General features: G+C 37.9%; 1 protein-coding gene across 5 annotated transcripts in view; it reads left to right on the forward strand.

The window, feature by feature from the left end:
- The window catches only part of LOC131692520 (high affinity cAMP-specific and IBMX-insensitive 3',5'-cyclic phosphodiesterase 8), a 591,531-nt gene that overhangs the window by 138,183 nt on the left and 436,642 nt on the right, over positions 1-16,706 (forward strand). For 2 of the 5 annotated variants that reach the window (XM_058979616.1, XM_058979618.1), the window contains exon 3: positions 12,613-13,271. The gene's annotated coding sequence lies outside the window, so the exon portion shown is untranslated. The remainder of the gene's footprint in view (positions 1-12,612; positions 13,272-16,706) is intronic. The other 3 variants (XM_058979617.1, XM_058979619.1, XM_058979620.1) reach the window with 3 other exon arrangements.

Below are 16,706 nucleotides of genomic sequence, written 5' to 3' on the forward strand. Positions count from 1 at the left end.
ACTGTTAAATGAATCTAATTGGGTTACTTCAGAAAACCATTGGAACGATTGGAACGTAGTTGATTGTAATATATTTGCAGTGTCAACAGAAACAATAAACTTCAACAATTAAATTAAAATAAATTTAATTCAGTTAAAAATGCGGGCCCCCAAAACAGACCCGGGCCCCAGGGTAGTTGCCCCCCCTGACCCCCCCTCTCGTCAGGCCAGTGTTATAGCAGTTATTGTGCGCAAATTATATTTGCGAGTCATTATTTTGAAAAACTATTATAAATAAACAATAAAAATCAGCAAAAATGATAACGATTTATTTCAACATCAAAATTAAATAAAATTAATTGAATAAATGCTTAAAAACGATTATATAATTCTAATTGTTACTTACGTAGTAAAACAATCAATATTTAAACTGGTATTGTCACGAATCACATTTCCACTGACAGCACGAAACCTGACGAAACACTAACGGCAACCGTACACTGGGGTACAAATGTACCCCACGCCAACTTTGACACCTGCTTCCACGAAGGCTATAAGCAAACTGGCTACACCACCTTTTCCTACTCTTACTAGGAACTCTAAATTGAATTATGCTTATGGTCCCAGGTCAGTAAATGCCGTAATCTCGTCTTCAAACGGATCAAAGAAGGCGTGGGGTACATTTGTACCGCAGTGCAACGTTATAGGGTTAATGAAACAAATGTGGGATCGAGACTAAATGTCAAAAAATCTGATGTTTCTGAATTTTAGTAGTAATGAATCTGTTATTATTTTGTTCAACAAAGTACACTTTATAAAAATTAACTGAAGAATAATAGAGATATATGCACGAGAAAATGATGAAAGTTAATATGAATGACAAAAGGCCCCATAACTCCAACTTCTCGTATTCGGACAAAGATCGCAAAGGTTTCGTTCGATTTATGAGATTGGTTTACGTTATAAAACTGCTAAATATATCTGATTTGCATCACGGAGCACAAAAATTTTAAAAATAGTTGATTTTAAGGAGAGAATGACCCAGTACCCAGTTTCCTGTATTTTTCAAGAAACGAAAATATCTTTATTCAAATACTAAGGTTATTTCCTTTAAAAAGAGGCACGAATTGAAATTTTCTGAGTGCTACTTCTGAAGCTATAGCATTTAATATATTTTCCCGTAGTATCCAAATGATGTGAAATTTGGCATCTGAGATTACTTTGACATTTGTCACAATCTGAAAGGGGGGGCGGGGGTAGTTTGAGAATTAATTTATTTTTGCAATGCTCTAATGGCAGCCTGTGCTCATATATCAATGGCATTCGACACAGTTAAGTAGCATAATCCACGTACTGGGGGTATGTATTTCAGAAAGGTTCTTAGTTGACATATCTTTATTAAAATATTGATTAATTACAACTGGCGGCTCTAAGGGGAGGCACAAGAAGGCACGTGCCCCCGCTTTTCAACCGAAAAGTAATTCAGTAAAAAGCGTGTGTATTTAACCCAACTACAATTTAACTGATTGAAACAGTATCATTGATGAATGAAACAGATGTGAGCAGTCCTTAGTGGCTTCCTTGAGGAACACAGTTTTTGATGTTTGTGATTAGCCAAAGTTCTACGCAAAATTCGAAAATCCGTTCTGGCTAGCTGCTAAGCTCAAAAAAAGCTTTGATGCAATTTGTATTGCGTTCGAGCGTTTGTGTCGTTCACTTCGTATTATGTATGTTTAAACTTTCTACTGTAAGTCTCAACACCAAAACTGCTACCCTGCTCAACCAACTCCTTCTTTAATTTTGAAGAATAAATTTCCGGTTCTCGTTAATTTTAGTTACGACCATCTCCATCATTAAATTTCGCTCTCGCTGGCCCCGGTGCGGCGTGAAACGAATCTCTACCAAGGGGAATCAGTTTCGTCCCAAAACATTACAGTCCCTGGCAATATTATTATACTTATTAACTACTTAGATGGTAGCTGTGTAAAACATGGTAACATAAAATAAGCTTATAAAAACTCAAACACAGTGGAATCATCAAATGGTGCATTTTAATTAAAAAATAAGCAAGTTTGGAAATTGTCCAAAGAAAGTTCATTGTTGATACTTTAACATTTTGCCAACCAAATATTTAACTGTTTGTCTGTTTTTTACTAAATATGTAAAACAATAAACGTGTATTACAGTTACAACGGTGAAAAAGTATTTTTTGCAGTATAAGTATAAGAATATGGCCAGGAACTGTAAGTTGTTAAGGTTTAATTTACACACTTAAAATCCGTTACCTACTAGTAGGTAATTTTGATTTACCGTCCTTATTCAGCTGTCGGAAAATAATGGAGAGAGAATGATTATTTTATCTACAATTAATGAGATGAAGTTTAGTTGTCTTTGGGGAAGATTAAATAATTTTTGGGTAAAACTAGACTCCCAGTCTTTCGTTTTCACTAGAGGAAGAAGGATGCACAGCTTTAAAATTACCTACTGCTAGGTAATGCAAGTTCTCCGTATACTTAAATTTCCATAAAATTCAAATCGGAACATCCACACGTTCCAGCAAAGCTACGACCAACTCGCACAAAATTACGTTTTCCGCACTGGAACTGGCTTTCCGCCACGCGGCAGAGATTAACGAGTAGAATTTCCTGGCTCTTTCTGTGGCGGTTCTGTCTCTCGTCTTTCGTCCTTACTTCGAGTAGAAGGATGATATGAAAATTTACATTGATTTGTCAAGTTCGGGTTGTGAATTATGAAAGCGCTATTGATGGTGTGTTCCCAAGCAAATCCGTTCGGTAGCTTTTGAAACTGAGAATGCATTGCTCTTTTTTGCCGGGGGAAGTTGAAATCTTTGTGGATAAAATTTTGCACATCACTTGCAATTTGCAACTCGTTTCTTCAGCGAATTGAAGAGACGAAAGTAACAGCGCGCATATCCGGTACTTGATTTCCGACGGCTCGTTGCGGAAAATGTTGCATTGTGGGAAATAATTGCCTCTCGAGCAATGAAGGATCTGATAAAGTCACTGAGAATACAGCCGTTTGAATGAACGGTGAGAATGTTTATGATGGTTGTACTTAGTTTCAACTTTGTAAGATTTACTTGTCAACGAGAAACAATTACGATAAAGCTCAATCGAGTATCTGAGTAGGTGAAAAAGCGGTAAACTTTTGGAATCCAATACGGGTAGCTGTTAACATGTTAACTGACAAGATAGATTCAAATTAGTTATGGAATTCGCGTTTCGACTTCCTCTCATCAGAATCCGGCACCAACTTAGTGACAGGACTCTAAGCTAGCGCCCGATTGACGCTAGCTCCAAAAATGAAAACACGATTCCCGGGGTGATGACCCGCTCGAAAGAAAGATATGTAGATTCTTGTATTTAAGTCACTGTCATACTTTACTACGAAATTGTAACAGCTCCAGCATTTGGACGACCTTTTGCTGAATTTTTAACTGTTTTCCTTGAAGAACATTATCGACAAACAGGTCTGACTTTCTCGGAAACAAAAACGCTCCGTTGCATACTTCATTATCATACTTTCCACTCCCATAAGTTCTGTTTTTTGTTTCTTTATCAAAAAGTAACTTCATCGCTGGGTATAATAGCTTCGACGGTTTCCTTCCCTAACGAATAATTGTCTGGAACAAGTTGTAAGAGAGAAAAGCTTAGTTTTCTTCATGGAAGATGTAGTAATGATAGTTGGCAACTGTACCCATCGGACGTAGCAAACTGTTCGCCTATCCTTGCAGACACACTCGTCGGAAGCCACCCAACGAGAAATGGCTGCGGTCCGAATCTAATATACACATACCGCCGCTGACAACGAACGAAGTTAACTTGGAAAAGTGTACAACCCTCGCTCTAGCGTAGGCAAAGGGAAGGGTGACAAAACGACTAGAAAATTACATTACCCAGCAGTATAATAAAATTCCACTCACGACGACCAGCGCAGCAGCCGAACAGATTCAATTACGTACGTACTCTCCAAAGTCTAGCCTCGCCGCCCACACGCGGCGACTAGTTGTTGAACCGCAACGCACTACCCGGAGCCATCCGAAATCCGAACGACTGACTGTTATTAAATTGCTGGCTGGCAAACGCTTAGGTACCTATACCGTTCAAATATCGGCACAGGACGCGCGGGAATTAAACGCTGTTTTGGATGTAGTTTTCACTGTACATATTCGAATGGATGGGGATGGATGGGGCGGGAAAATTCCGTTATCGATCGTTTGTCGGTGCTTTGCTACGTGAATCGAACGGATTGAATTACTTATCTGATATCTCGAAACTGATAACATCACACCGCAAGGGCAAATATAATATTCGTATTCGTATACCGCAAAGGGATGATTGCCGAAATTAGATCTAGACCGCAAACATTGTTTGCCTAATAGGGTTTGATGTTGACTGGGGTTGAACCCCTAGATTTAGGCCAGATTGGTTCTGAGCTATATAAGGACGAAACGGGTGATTGGTCGTTACTTGTATAACGCGCTGCTTGTAATAGGATTAAGTATCTTCGAAATCTTGAGTGATTGGGTAAGATTAGATGTAGCCCAAATATACATGACGATGATAACAAAATAAAGCATCCAATTGCAATTGTATGAATGTAATTGATGGACTGAGGACATTGTTAAAGCTTACCTATTCTGATGCCCGCTAGGTAGCAGGTTGAGATTTTTATATTCATTTATTTGATATGGCTCAATGCGTTAGCTCAACTTTTATATTGTTTACATTTTAACGACATTCAATTAGCTAGAGATTACTGGGTAGGGAAAATTTAGAGCCATAGTACTCAGGTGAGAGCAAGGATGTGAAGTATACAGATCGGAAAACTAGAAGTGGCAGGGTCATTAGAACAGGCTTAATACCTTACGGGAGTAACTTTTGTCTTCTGCTGATGAGGGTCGAGCTTAGGCAGCATAACTACGAATTACGTGTGGAGACCTTCTTTGTTGAACGCCATTTATCTCATTTTGCCCTATGTCGTCAATGCATTCTCATTGATGATGCTGACTGTTGATTTTGAGGTACTTGGTGCGGGTTTTCCAGTTATCAGTAGTGTTTGAATATTGTCCAGAATATAGTTTAGGTAATGGTATTGGAGACTGCCTGTTAGATTTGATTCCCATAGATGAGTTTTCATTATCGTTTTTTGTGCATGTTATTCGCTAATTTACCGTTTGATAACAGAAGAACTCGTACGTATTAATTACTCCTTGATATGTGCAAAGAGTGGTCTATGTAAAGTCTACTTCGCTTAGAGTTCGGACAGTTTATTTGTTCTGTACCACCAGGTCTAGTGGTCCTGTTTAAATTTTTTAACAGTGATTTGGTTGGAAATTACATGTGTTTCAGTGGTTAAACCTTCGTCTCGACTTCCATATAGTATTAATAAGTTGTTCTAAATGGAAGACGAGAAAATAAAATTGATCCTGCTTACCTACATCGAAATCACTACACCGTACCACCTCAGTGACTGTTTTTTTTTTTTCGAAATAGAGTCGTCCTTTCAATTTTCTTTCGCTTCCGTTTGATATTAGAGTGCAGTCAAGTAGATCAGTTTTGGCGAGCTAGTGCGGTAGTATTTTTGCTCTGATTTTGAAAAGAAGCATTCATTGGAAAGGTTATATTCCTGGCAACGTTTCGACAATAATAATTTCAGGTATGGATAAATGTTTACCAAGTTAAATCCAATACGGTGAAGGTACGTTTTTCGATGTTTTTAAAATCTGGGGTGCGATAGGTCACTATATTCGAGGTTAAATAAATCAATGTACACACCTAGAAAATCAGCGGTTCAACTATTATTTCAAGAGTATAAATACTGCAGATTATTTAAAAATTAATAACACAAATAATAAATGCGATCGATTCGTCATTCAGGTAAGAAAAGGAGAAATTGGCAAATGAGGTGAAAAATCATGAACCCGCGGAAATGTTGAAAAAACATTTGTGGTTTTGTACTAGCAAATGAATTCCTCAGTATCTTCGTCGTCACCAGAGTGTGGAATTGAAGTTGTGCATTCCGGCTAACGAGGTTGTTTAGCTGTGCGACGAACACGTTTGCGTTTCGGAGCATTTTTCTTAGATTCCTTTTCCTTCTTATTTACAATCATGTTTTTTGCGATTATCTGCTTCAACAACATCTTAAATTATTATTTTATTATATTATCGCAACATGAGCGACCTCTTCAATAACATAGTAAAGATAATGCCCTATTGTACCCCCATACCTACTCTATTCTACTCTAGCAGCGTCACATCCGGAAAGCGATAGAACTTGTAAAATTTGAAAATTATTCTTTAAAACGGCTACAGAGATGTTTATAGACCAATTCATTTTACCGCTACAGAGCACAGTGGTTTTTTTGCCAAAAACACGCGATATTGTATTCTAAAAGTTTTATCAGTATTTCAAGACCTTTCTTCTGGTTTAGTACATTGAGTGATTAATCTTCCTAAAAGTGAGATATTTTTCTTATTTTTTTTTTAAATGTATGGATAATGAGATCATATGTTCTGCAATGTTGTAGAGCTACTTTTTACGAACAACTCTTTCTCTTTCTCTCGCTCAATTTCTTTCCTGCACACGCATACGTAAAAAGAGGAACGAGAGCGAGGAACAGATGAACAATTCCACCTTATGAAAAATGCATACTAAGCAGCGGAAAGCACTTCCTAAACCGTCCATAACAGCACTGGAGACAACAGTAGACAAATGAAATAAATTGGATTTTGTAGTTCATTTGTAGTACTAATGTTTATAACTATAGCTGGTTGCCCATTTTTGCCCGTTCAAAAATTATGCCTATTGAAAATAGCACCATTTTTTCAAAAATTGCTAAATAACTTCGAAGATAGAAGAGCTAGAACAAAACGTTCTTCTAGAGAGTTGCGGGTGGCATTGACGCAAATAACTTTGTAGAACATTCTAAATTCATAGGTACGATACCAAAAAAGTTATATTAAAAAAATGATTTTAAGGGGTCATCCACAAACAAGGCACTATAACTTCACAAGTATTGAATATATAATTTTGGACTCTTAAGCAAAGTTGTTCGTAAAAAGTAGCTCTACAATATTGCAGAACATATGATCTCATTATCCATACATTTTAAAAAAATAAGAAAAATATCTCACTTTTAGGGAGATTAATCACTCAATGTACTAAACCAGAAGAAATACTGATACAACTTTCAGAAGACATTATTGATCTAAACTTGACCGTTTTTGTGTAAATAATTATTCGCGTCTTTTTGGCAAAAAAAAACCACTGTGCAGTGTGTAAGTTCATGAAAAATACACCTTAATCATCATCCTAACCCTTCGTAGTAACAATCATACCAATGTTATAGCATTAGCAAATTAGGAGTAATCAGCGAAATGAGAATTTGTTTGCAAAATCGTTTAGCGCTATTGAAAAGATTATATTCAATGGAAAATAGAAAGAGAAAGAATGACTGGAACGGTGACAATTCACCTTTGATTGGACACACTAAGAAAAGATATGTGTATATTCAATCAATTCCTCAAGCAGGAATCGAACCTGCAATCTCCCAGTCTCTAGTCGGTTACGTTAACCACTCCTCCATCGAGAAACTATGATGATGTAATCGCAGATTCCCAACAGTATCGCGATCACCGCCACAGCCCCAATACCTACTAACGGATCCTTTGACCGCCAATGCCTCGTATAAGCAAAACGTCACCGCCCCCTCTCAGGCAGATCTCACTCGTTATCTATTTTTAGCTCCAGTAGATCGCGTCCAGACTTGAGATATTATTATCACTGTTTGCGTCCCATTAGCTAGCTCAGACACCGCCAGACTTTGGCGATGAACGGAGCTATGAAGAAGCATATTGAAGCCTGCCCTCAAAGCCTATCGGCAGAAGGTAACGGCAAATCCAGGCGTTGATGGAATTTACATATTTTATATTCCTTGTTTTGACGTGAATCATGTTTTTTCCTTTTTTCAAGACTATATTGATTTGTATGCAGAACTACACTAAGTACTTTTAAGTGTTGGATACTTTCTACATAAAAGGTTCACACCAAAAATTCGTCTGTTGATCAATTTTTTGTTTCAAAACGAGGGGGGAACGTCATTCTAACGAAAAAAATCGTGTTCATAATTTAGGAAACTAAAAATGTTTTATTTCTTTCGACTTTCGGTTAGAAAAATTCAATATATCGAACTAACGTTTCAAAAGCAATTTCAGATTGAAACCATCAGGGGAAACCAATTTACACCAAACACCACGTATCAATGTAGAATAGCGTAAACCAGTGGTTCTCAACCTGGGGTCCGCGGACCCCTAGAAGGATATGTAAAGGTTTCTGGGAGTCCGCGAAATTTAATATCGTTTCCAGTTGAATATTGGCCTTTCAAAGATTTTTCGCAACAAACAGAAAATAGTATTGATAACAAATAAAATCGATCTTCATAAACATTGTTACATCGTCACCTCCGGCTGAGTGCCTGTAAAACGGACAAATGTACTTTTGATTGACTTTAAATACAATATTTGAGCTACAGTACATGACGTTAAACTGTTATTAAAAGTGAAAACGGAATTTAATGTCAAGGAAGTAACGTACATACAGTTTCACCACGTGAGAAATTGTGTGTATAGATAACATTTAAAAGTTTAGTCCAATCAAAAAACTAAATTGTGAAGAACAACATGGAACACGGCATCGTACATGACTACGTTAAAAACAAGGTCCTGAATATATGGGTAACGATGAAGTTGAAGTACGTCTACAGGACCTAGCGCTGGGTATTAGACCAGAGTACAATAAATGATTTATACGGAGAAGTGGAATCCGTTACAAACGGTACTTGATGAAAAACTTTCAGTAACATTTACAACAGCGTTCATGTTGTTAAAATACGTTTAACAAGCAGCGCTGTTCACCTAACCTGGTCAGATAACGGATAACGGAAACAATGCTTCGAAGTCGCCAAGAAAAATTACCTACTACAGTCAACACCAAAAACAGCTTTCAACAGTTGGTAAGACATAATCAATTGCCTCTACCAATAATTGATGCACTTTGTATATTGAAACTAACTTCCTGTCCCAACAATGAAAGAACAACGATTGGTCTAGTATCTCCAAACCAACAACCGGTACAATAAATGCCGATAAAGCCATATTTACAACAGCGAGCCGCAAGAGCAAGAAAGAAACAAGAACTACGAACATCATGAAAATTGTACCGATCAAAACATGGGCTGGAGTGCAAAGCAAGCACATCGGCCTATGCGTGACCTGTCTTCCCGGGTTTTGAACATATCCCGGATCTATCCAGGTAAAACTTTCGTCTCGGTATCAAAATCTGGCCAGAAATTCAGTGGAGCAATGTGAATCCATTACAGATGAACAACGCCCGTAGCCGCGAATTGCTTGTTAGATCTTCAGTTTTTGGAAGAAATTATTGGCGAATAAAATCTTAAATTTGCCGGAGATGTCTCCCTCTTGTAGGGCCAGACAAAACTTTCTCCCGGGCACATGCAGAGGTGGCAGCTTTCAATTTGTAATATTTCGAATTGACCACGTCGGGATTTCGACGTGGGTGTTCAGGATCTATTTTATTTACTTGTTTTTCATCTGGCACTACTTTTTAATTTTACAATCGTGACGTAACTCTCACCACCGAAACACGTGTATGTTCCAAAGAAATCGCTGTCAAAAAATTCCAAATCCGACGATCAGTGGCGCTTTTTTGTTAGGGGAAACTTTGCCACTGCGACCACTATTCAGGTTATGTTTAGTGGCTGCCTCTCTCTACATGTTACAAATTGCTCGACTCCAATGTAGTTGGAAGCAGGTTGTTTGTTTGTCCACATGTGTCGTCCCAACCGGGTAGTACATTATTAATGTAGCTAAGGATCCGTTTGGGACAGGTATGCCATACCTCGTGAATAAGGAAATAATACAGCACAAGGAATAATACAGCACAATGGCAGAAAATATGTTCCGAGCTCTCGGGTTCGTAGTTACAGAATCGACAAATGACATTTTGACTTTTGCCAATTTTTTCAGCTGATATGTAAATCTTTTCGTTTTAGATCCATTAGTTTTTTGGCGCCCGTTGTATCTAGATGTACATGAATTTCTTAGCTTGTCGAATGCTTTCTACGTTAAGTCAGTCGCTTAGTAGTTGGTCTCTTGCCCAAACCGAAAGTTCTAGTTTGATTGCACAGGTAGATATACCTAGAAATAGTTCGGGTCCAACAAACATGTTTGTTGAACCATGCCTGGGTAATTCGTCGGCTACTTCGTTGGTGGCCAGGTACCCAGAATATCATTACTTTATTCCGAGTTGCCAGTTATTGAAAAGATGTGATACACTCCCTAACCAGTTTGGACTGAATCATCGCTGCCTCTGTTACTCCGTACCTCTTCTTTAATCGGATCGTCATGTGCACCTCGTCCAGGTTACACTGTGTCTTCAGTGCACCTCTCATCTTGTCTACTTTCGTGATCTTATCCACCGTCCCAGGGCTTAAGTCTTTCACTTCTACCTCTTCGCTCAGCGATTTGGTCATAATCTTCTGCTCAGTCGAGTTGTTCATCCTTCAACTCGATGAGTATTTAACCTTTTTTGGTACGTCTGGTGCCTTCTCTTCTGCTCCTTCCGCTTTTGCTGTTTCCTTTGTTTCTCCTTCTAACCTACAACGACTCTCCAGCTTTCTCCCTGTTGAGTGGCGTCCTTCTGTTCAGCAGTGAGAGCGTCCTCGCGCGTAGTGCTGCCTGATTTTCCGTCTCCTGGCGAGGTACTTGCATACTTTGGAGTCACGGAAACTGGAATGTTCTCTACTCCAACCAGCTTCTCCTTCCCCTGCTTCTAGCCAAGAAAACGCTAAAACGGTGACTCCAAAGCACGCTCAGCTACACCAACCCTCAGCGTTGCTGCGTCATACTCCTTCACAGCAGACATTAGCACCTTTCGGACTTTGAGTACCATCACCTTAATGTCTTTATGGACATTGTGTCCACGCAGTTGTGAAGTTCTTCCACCAAGCATTTTGCTGGCACTACTTTGGATTGCTGTGGTGTATTGCTCATCCCGCTCTGCTCTAGTGGTTCCTGCTGCTTTGATGAAAAGTTCAGCTACCGCTGCAGTCACCGTCAAAGTTTCTTGGTATAAGTTTAGCTACAATGTTGCTAAAGACAGTAATATTCTACCTCCTCACATTCAGAAAATAATTTTTGGAACACCGTAATAATAAGAGCCACTCTAATACATCTACATCTAAACATGGTCTATCCGATACTGAGTATTTGTCCTGAAGTCATCGTAGCTCTAAAATATAAGGTTTAGCTACAAACATTTTTGTCTTCCTAGATAGTTTACTCGGACTACTGCTCGCTGGTGATGGTGACCCCACCAAACCACTTCACGTGAACGGGTTCGCCTCGCCTACTCCGCATGTGTATGATCTTCATTTTATTTTTTACATCTAAGCAAACACGTGAGCCGGAATGCACAACTTCAATTCCACACTCTGGCGACGACGAGGACATCGAAGATGTCATTAGCTAGTACAAAGCCAGACATAGCTACTGAAAAAACATGTTTTCCCAACACATTTTTCCGCAGTTTCATGATTTTTCACATAATTTGCCTGAATGACGTCAATGGATTTCGTTTATTATTTGCGTTATAAATTTTTAAATAATCTGCAGTATTCATACTATTCAAATAAAAGTTGAGCCGCTGATTTTCTAGGCGTGTATATTCTTTTAGTATAGTTCCCCCACATTTTGAAAACATCGAAAAAAGTACCTTCGCCATTTGGTATTTAGCTTGAAAAATATATAACCAGGTATAAAATCATTATTGCCAAAACTTTGGCAGTTCCAACGAATGCTTGTTTGCCAAAGTCAGTGCAAAAATACTATCGCTTGAGGTCACCAAAAAAACTGACCTACTTCACCCAACTCTACTATATCTAATATTTGTCGTTGAGTAGACATCCAGTTCGCCATTGGTCGTGTTTCTCGAAATCCGTTTTGATATTCTCCGACAAAGGATTTATCAAACGGTTCAGTCTGCTCAAAATTAAAACACACTTCAAATCATTCGTAAAAGTAATATTTTTTATTTAAAAAACAAATCTTGAAGCCATGCATATTTCATATCCCTCGACGGTCACTTTTTCTTTCGGTGATTTCTGTCCGGGCTTATCATTCCCTATCCCATTTTCACCTGTTCCGCAGTTGACACAAAAATACCCTAAAATGATATACATTATGCATCACAACCTCATTAGAAGGCACATTTTCAATTTTTAAAAGCCATGCCAGCTAACGAACAGCCTTCCCACGTATAATCCCGGAGCCAAGTTCAACAGTGTGAGTGAAAAGGAACGAAAGCCCCATTCTCTTCCACCATAATATAATGAACGCGCTCGTCGGTGCTTGTCGATGACGCATGAACGATTTTTCCTGCCGAACCGTGCTAATTTTGGGCTTCCCAAATTCCCAGTACATACTACCAACCCCATCCAAAGAAGCCCACTGATCCGTGATGCAGAGCTTTCTTACCGCAGCATTCAACCGCTAATCGCTTACGCCTTTTCTTCTGTTCTTTTTCCACTTTCAGAACAGTGTTTCGACAATAGACGCACGGATTGTTGCGAGCTTTCGACTGGGACGAGGGCAACGGAATAACCTCCCGGCAACCGATACAACCGCTCTGGCTCTGGCATCATCAACACTAGTGTGCGCCTTTTTCGGTTCGAACACGATTCGCCGACGATAGCGAGCGAGGAGGTATTTTCACATTTTAATCATCTCCGTCGTCGCGTCGTGTCGTAAGTGAGGGGGCGAGGGGCTGTTTTGTGTGAGCGAAATTCCGGTGGAAACGAGACCGGAAATTTAACATCAACAGGAAAGCGGGAATAAGTGGTCGTAAACAGGCATTGGCCGCCAGTTACCCGCGCTGTATCCACCGGAGCAAGAAGAAGAAGCCGGAAAAGTTGCGCTGAAAAACCGTCGTGATCGGGCGGAGATAAATAGTTTTGTGGTTTCAAGAAGTAGGAAAAGTGTTTCGTTGCTTTTATCGGAAATTGTTTATTGTGTTAATGTGGTAGCTTGGCGAAGCATGAAATCTAGATGTTCGCGGATCTCTCCGTGAAGGAAGAGGAGAAAAAGCGGTTTTATGGTTTCATTCTGAACATTGAGGTGTAGTGGTAATGAGCAAAAGATGAAAGATAATTCAGCTTTTGGATGTTCTGAGGATGTGTGCAATCGTCAATAGATGTGCGTGATTTAGAGGGCTTAAAGTATCTTAAAATAAGAGAAAATGATTGTGATAATACGATGAAACAAGAAAAAAATATTAGCTTCGAAAAGTGCGCCGACGTTGACTCGTCGACAACAGCTTGCGAAGACAAGGCGGATTATTTCACGGTTGGCTTCTCGGAATGAATTTTGTTCTTTTTTAATTACTTGTAGGTACATATTACTTTGAAGGGAGGTATATTTCAGCGGATAATTTGGCAGTGTTTCAAAACAAAAAATTAATGATGGAAATTGTTTTGATCTGGAAAAGTTGTTTATTGAGCTATAATGCCATTAACAAAGTAGGTATATAAAATATTTTCCATTTTCTGGAGGTGACAGTTTGGTGATTAATCCACCTGTAGATGAAAAACAAAGTGCCCTGACGATATTCTGCTCAAGAAATCTGTTGCTCGAATTCAACAAAACTTTCGTAATATTCTGTAAATTCTTCTTCGATAATTTAAATCTGTTTGGACCCGCCGTATTATTGTTGCACAACTGGGTTACGAATGAAAATCTCATCATTGCCACGTGAGAATGTTCCGAAAAATTTGAAAATTTTAAAAATTCCCATTTGTGCTTCCTCTTTGTTTTAGAGGTAATTTTACAATCGATTTATTTAACTTCATATGCATCAGAGCATTATCTGTCCCACCTTGGGATGAGAAGCCGTCTATTTACTTTCACATCATCTAATGCGCTTGGGTGGAGGTGTCAATCCGTGTCCTATTTCCTGTATTTTAGACTGTGATATTAAATTTTGCAAATCGCAAATATTGTGTACCAAAGGGGATCGATTATCATTGAAGAAGGAACCCCACAGTACTTCGTGCGAATTAAAGTTAAAAGCTTCCTGAAATATTTTAACTTAAGGAGAAAATTTAATTCCGTATTCAACTTCCTATTTATGATCAAAGTCGGTTGAAAAATGGAAAAGTTATTAATTTTTTTCCAAATTTGAAGCTTGGTCGCATGAACTTTTAAGGGGACGGTCTCATATAAAATTTACAAAAAAAACGATTTTTTTCCTCCATTAAGTATACATTCAAACTTATGTGAGTGAACTTTGAACATGAAATTGGATAAAATAACGGAAGATATAATTATAGCATCTTATAGTGCGAGACAATACCTCACTAACCCCATGCGAGCAGGTTTCTAATTTGGAAAAAAATAATAACTCAGCCATTTTTCAACCGATTTTGATCAAAAATAGATCATTGGATGCGGAATTCAATATTCTCCTTAATTTTTCATTAAAACAAAAACTTTTTCCAATTAAAAATGCTGAGCAATTTCTATATTTTTAATCAAAAAATAGCAAAATAATGGTAACTTTCATATTGTTGTCCCAAAACCGCATAGTACTTTTAACAAAGGAACATAACATAGCATACCGTTGGAAAGGAAATCTCCTCTTCTTTCCAAAACACTTTGCTATAAATGAAGATTTTGAGGGTATACAATATTTTTCATGCATTATTTTGTGTTGTATTTGATGAGATCTACAACCTATATTAGGTCTCTTGAAAAGTACAAAATCAATGTAGCACCGTGTAATTGAAATGACATGATCGAAAAAGAGAAAGAAAAGGAGTCCAAAAAATGCTCTGAAGCGCAAACGTGGTCGTTGCGCAGCTACGCAAACACGTGAGCTGAAATGCACAACTTCAATTCCACACTCTGGCGACGACGAGGACACCGAAGAAGCCATTCGCAAGTACAAAGCTAGACACAGCTACTGAAAAACATGTGACATTTGCATGACTGCATGACTGGGTTGCGAAATGAAAATCTCATGATTGCCGCGTGAGAATGTTCCGAAAAATTTGAAAATTTTAAAAATTCTCATTTGTGCTTCTTCTTTGTTTTAGAGGTAATTTTACAATCGATTTATTTAACTTTATATGCATCAGAGCATATCTGTCCCACCTTGAGAAGCCGTCTATTTACTGTTACATCATCTAAAGCGCTTGGATGGGCGTGTAGGGTCCGTGTCCTATTTCCTGTATTTTAGACTGTGATATTAAATTTTGCAAATCGCAAATATTGTGTACCAAAGGGGATCGATTATCATTGAAGAAGGAACCCCACAATACTTTGTGCGAATTAAAGTCTCTTGAAATTTTTTTCAATTCATAAAAGTTTCCTGAAATATTTTAACTTGAGATAATGTCGAGTTTCAAGCGAAGTCAACATTTATTTATTTTCAGTTTTTTTCTAATCGTTAATAAATAAAGCCAGCAGCATAATAACGGCTTTGAAACAGTATTTTTTTTATTTCGAGCGCAATTTATGTATTGGAGAATATTTTTTAAACCGTTTCACAGTGGCACGACGTGTGACAAATGTCATGTCTTTTGCAACCATTTATTTTATTTTTCTCTACATTTGAAAAAAAAAATATCTCAAAATTTTATGATAATCGGATTAACATGTCGTCGAAACAAGTGAAGTCGAGTATTTCTGTTGAATTCAATTTATATGAATTTCTCATACCTTTGAACTTCAAATGACGATATCTCAAGAATTACATGGCTGATTGGAGTAGTATTGAGTTCTTTGGAAAGAACAATGATTGTATTAAATTATAACTTTTAGCTTGTCATGCACAAAATTTTTTTTTTGTTCTGGATCAAGAAGACGCAATTCAGAAGATGAATGTGATATCAGTCATTTATCATAATACGCCTGATATGCCATTTATCATAATATGAATCTGACTCATAATTTATTGTAGTTCTAAGGTTGTGACTTATCTTGCGCATTTTTGCCCCAAAGTTTTTTACATATGTTTTTTAAAATACTCATATGGAGACGCCCTGTAGCATAGCATAGCATAGCATAGCACGAACACCTGCACAAATCGTAGATGGAGTTGCAGAAATGAGCATATCCATTGTCATATTAGTTTTCGCCACAAACCGCAATGACGTAGACCTGCTCATTTCCCCACACCTGGCCACGTCCTTACAAGCGTTTTAATTTCATAATTGCCCTATCGTCTACTTAATGAGAACGCTCGTAACCGAAACAGTTTCCATAGATGACGGAGATTACAAAAGAAAGATATACATAATGTAATAATTGGAAGTTATATAAATCAGAATTACTAGTACTAACTACTAATACTTACAAACACAGCCCTCCTGTATAAATATTGTTAAAAGAAAATAAAAACATTTCCTCTAAGGGAAACCAACTTATTTCGTAAAGGTCGAGTCGAAAGCACTAAAGGTAGGAATCCTAACATCGAGCTCCCACCAATTGGCAGCGTATTACAGAAAAGAAATGTTTCCATGTATGCATTCATGCATAGTAACAGTGTCCCAATTAATAAAATAAAAACTATTAACAAAAAAACTAATCAATAAGCAAGGACTTAATTATAGATATTCTTGCAATAAACCA

The sequence above is a fragment of the Topomyia yanbarensis genome, chromosome 3 (genome assembly GCF_030247195.1).
Source record: "Topomyia yanbarensis strain Yona2022 chromosome 3, ASM3024719v1, whole genome shotgun sequence".
Lineage (NCBI taxonomy): Eukaryota > Metazoa > Arthropoda > Insecta > Diptera > Culicidae > Topomyia > Topomyia yanbarensis.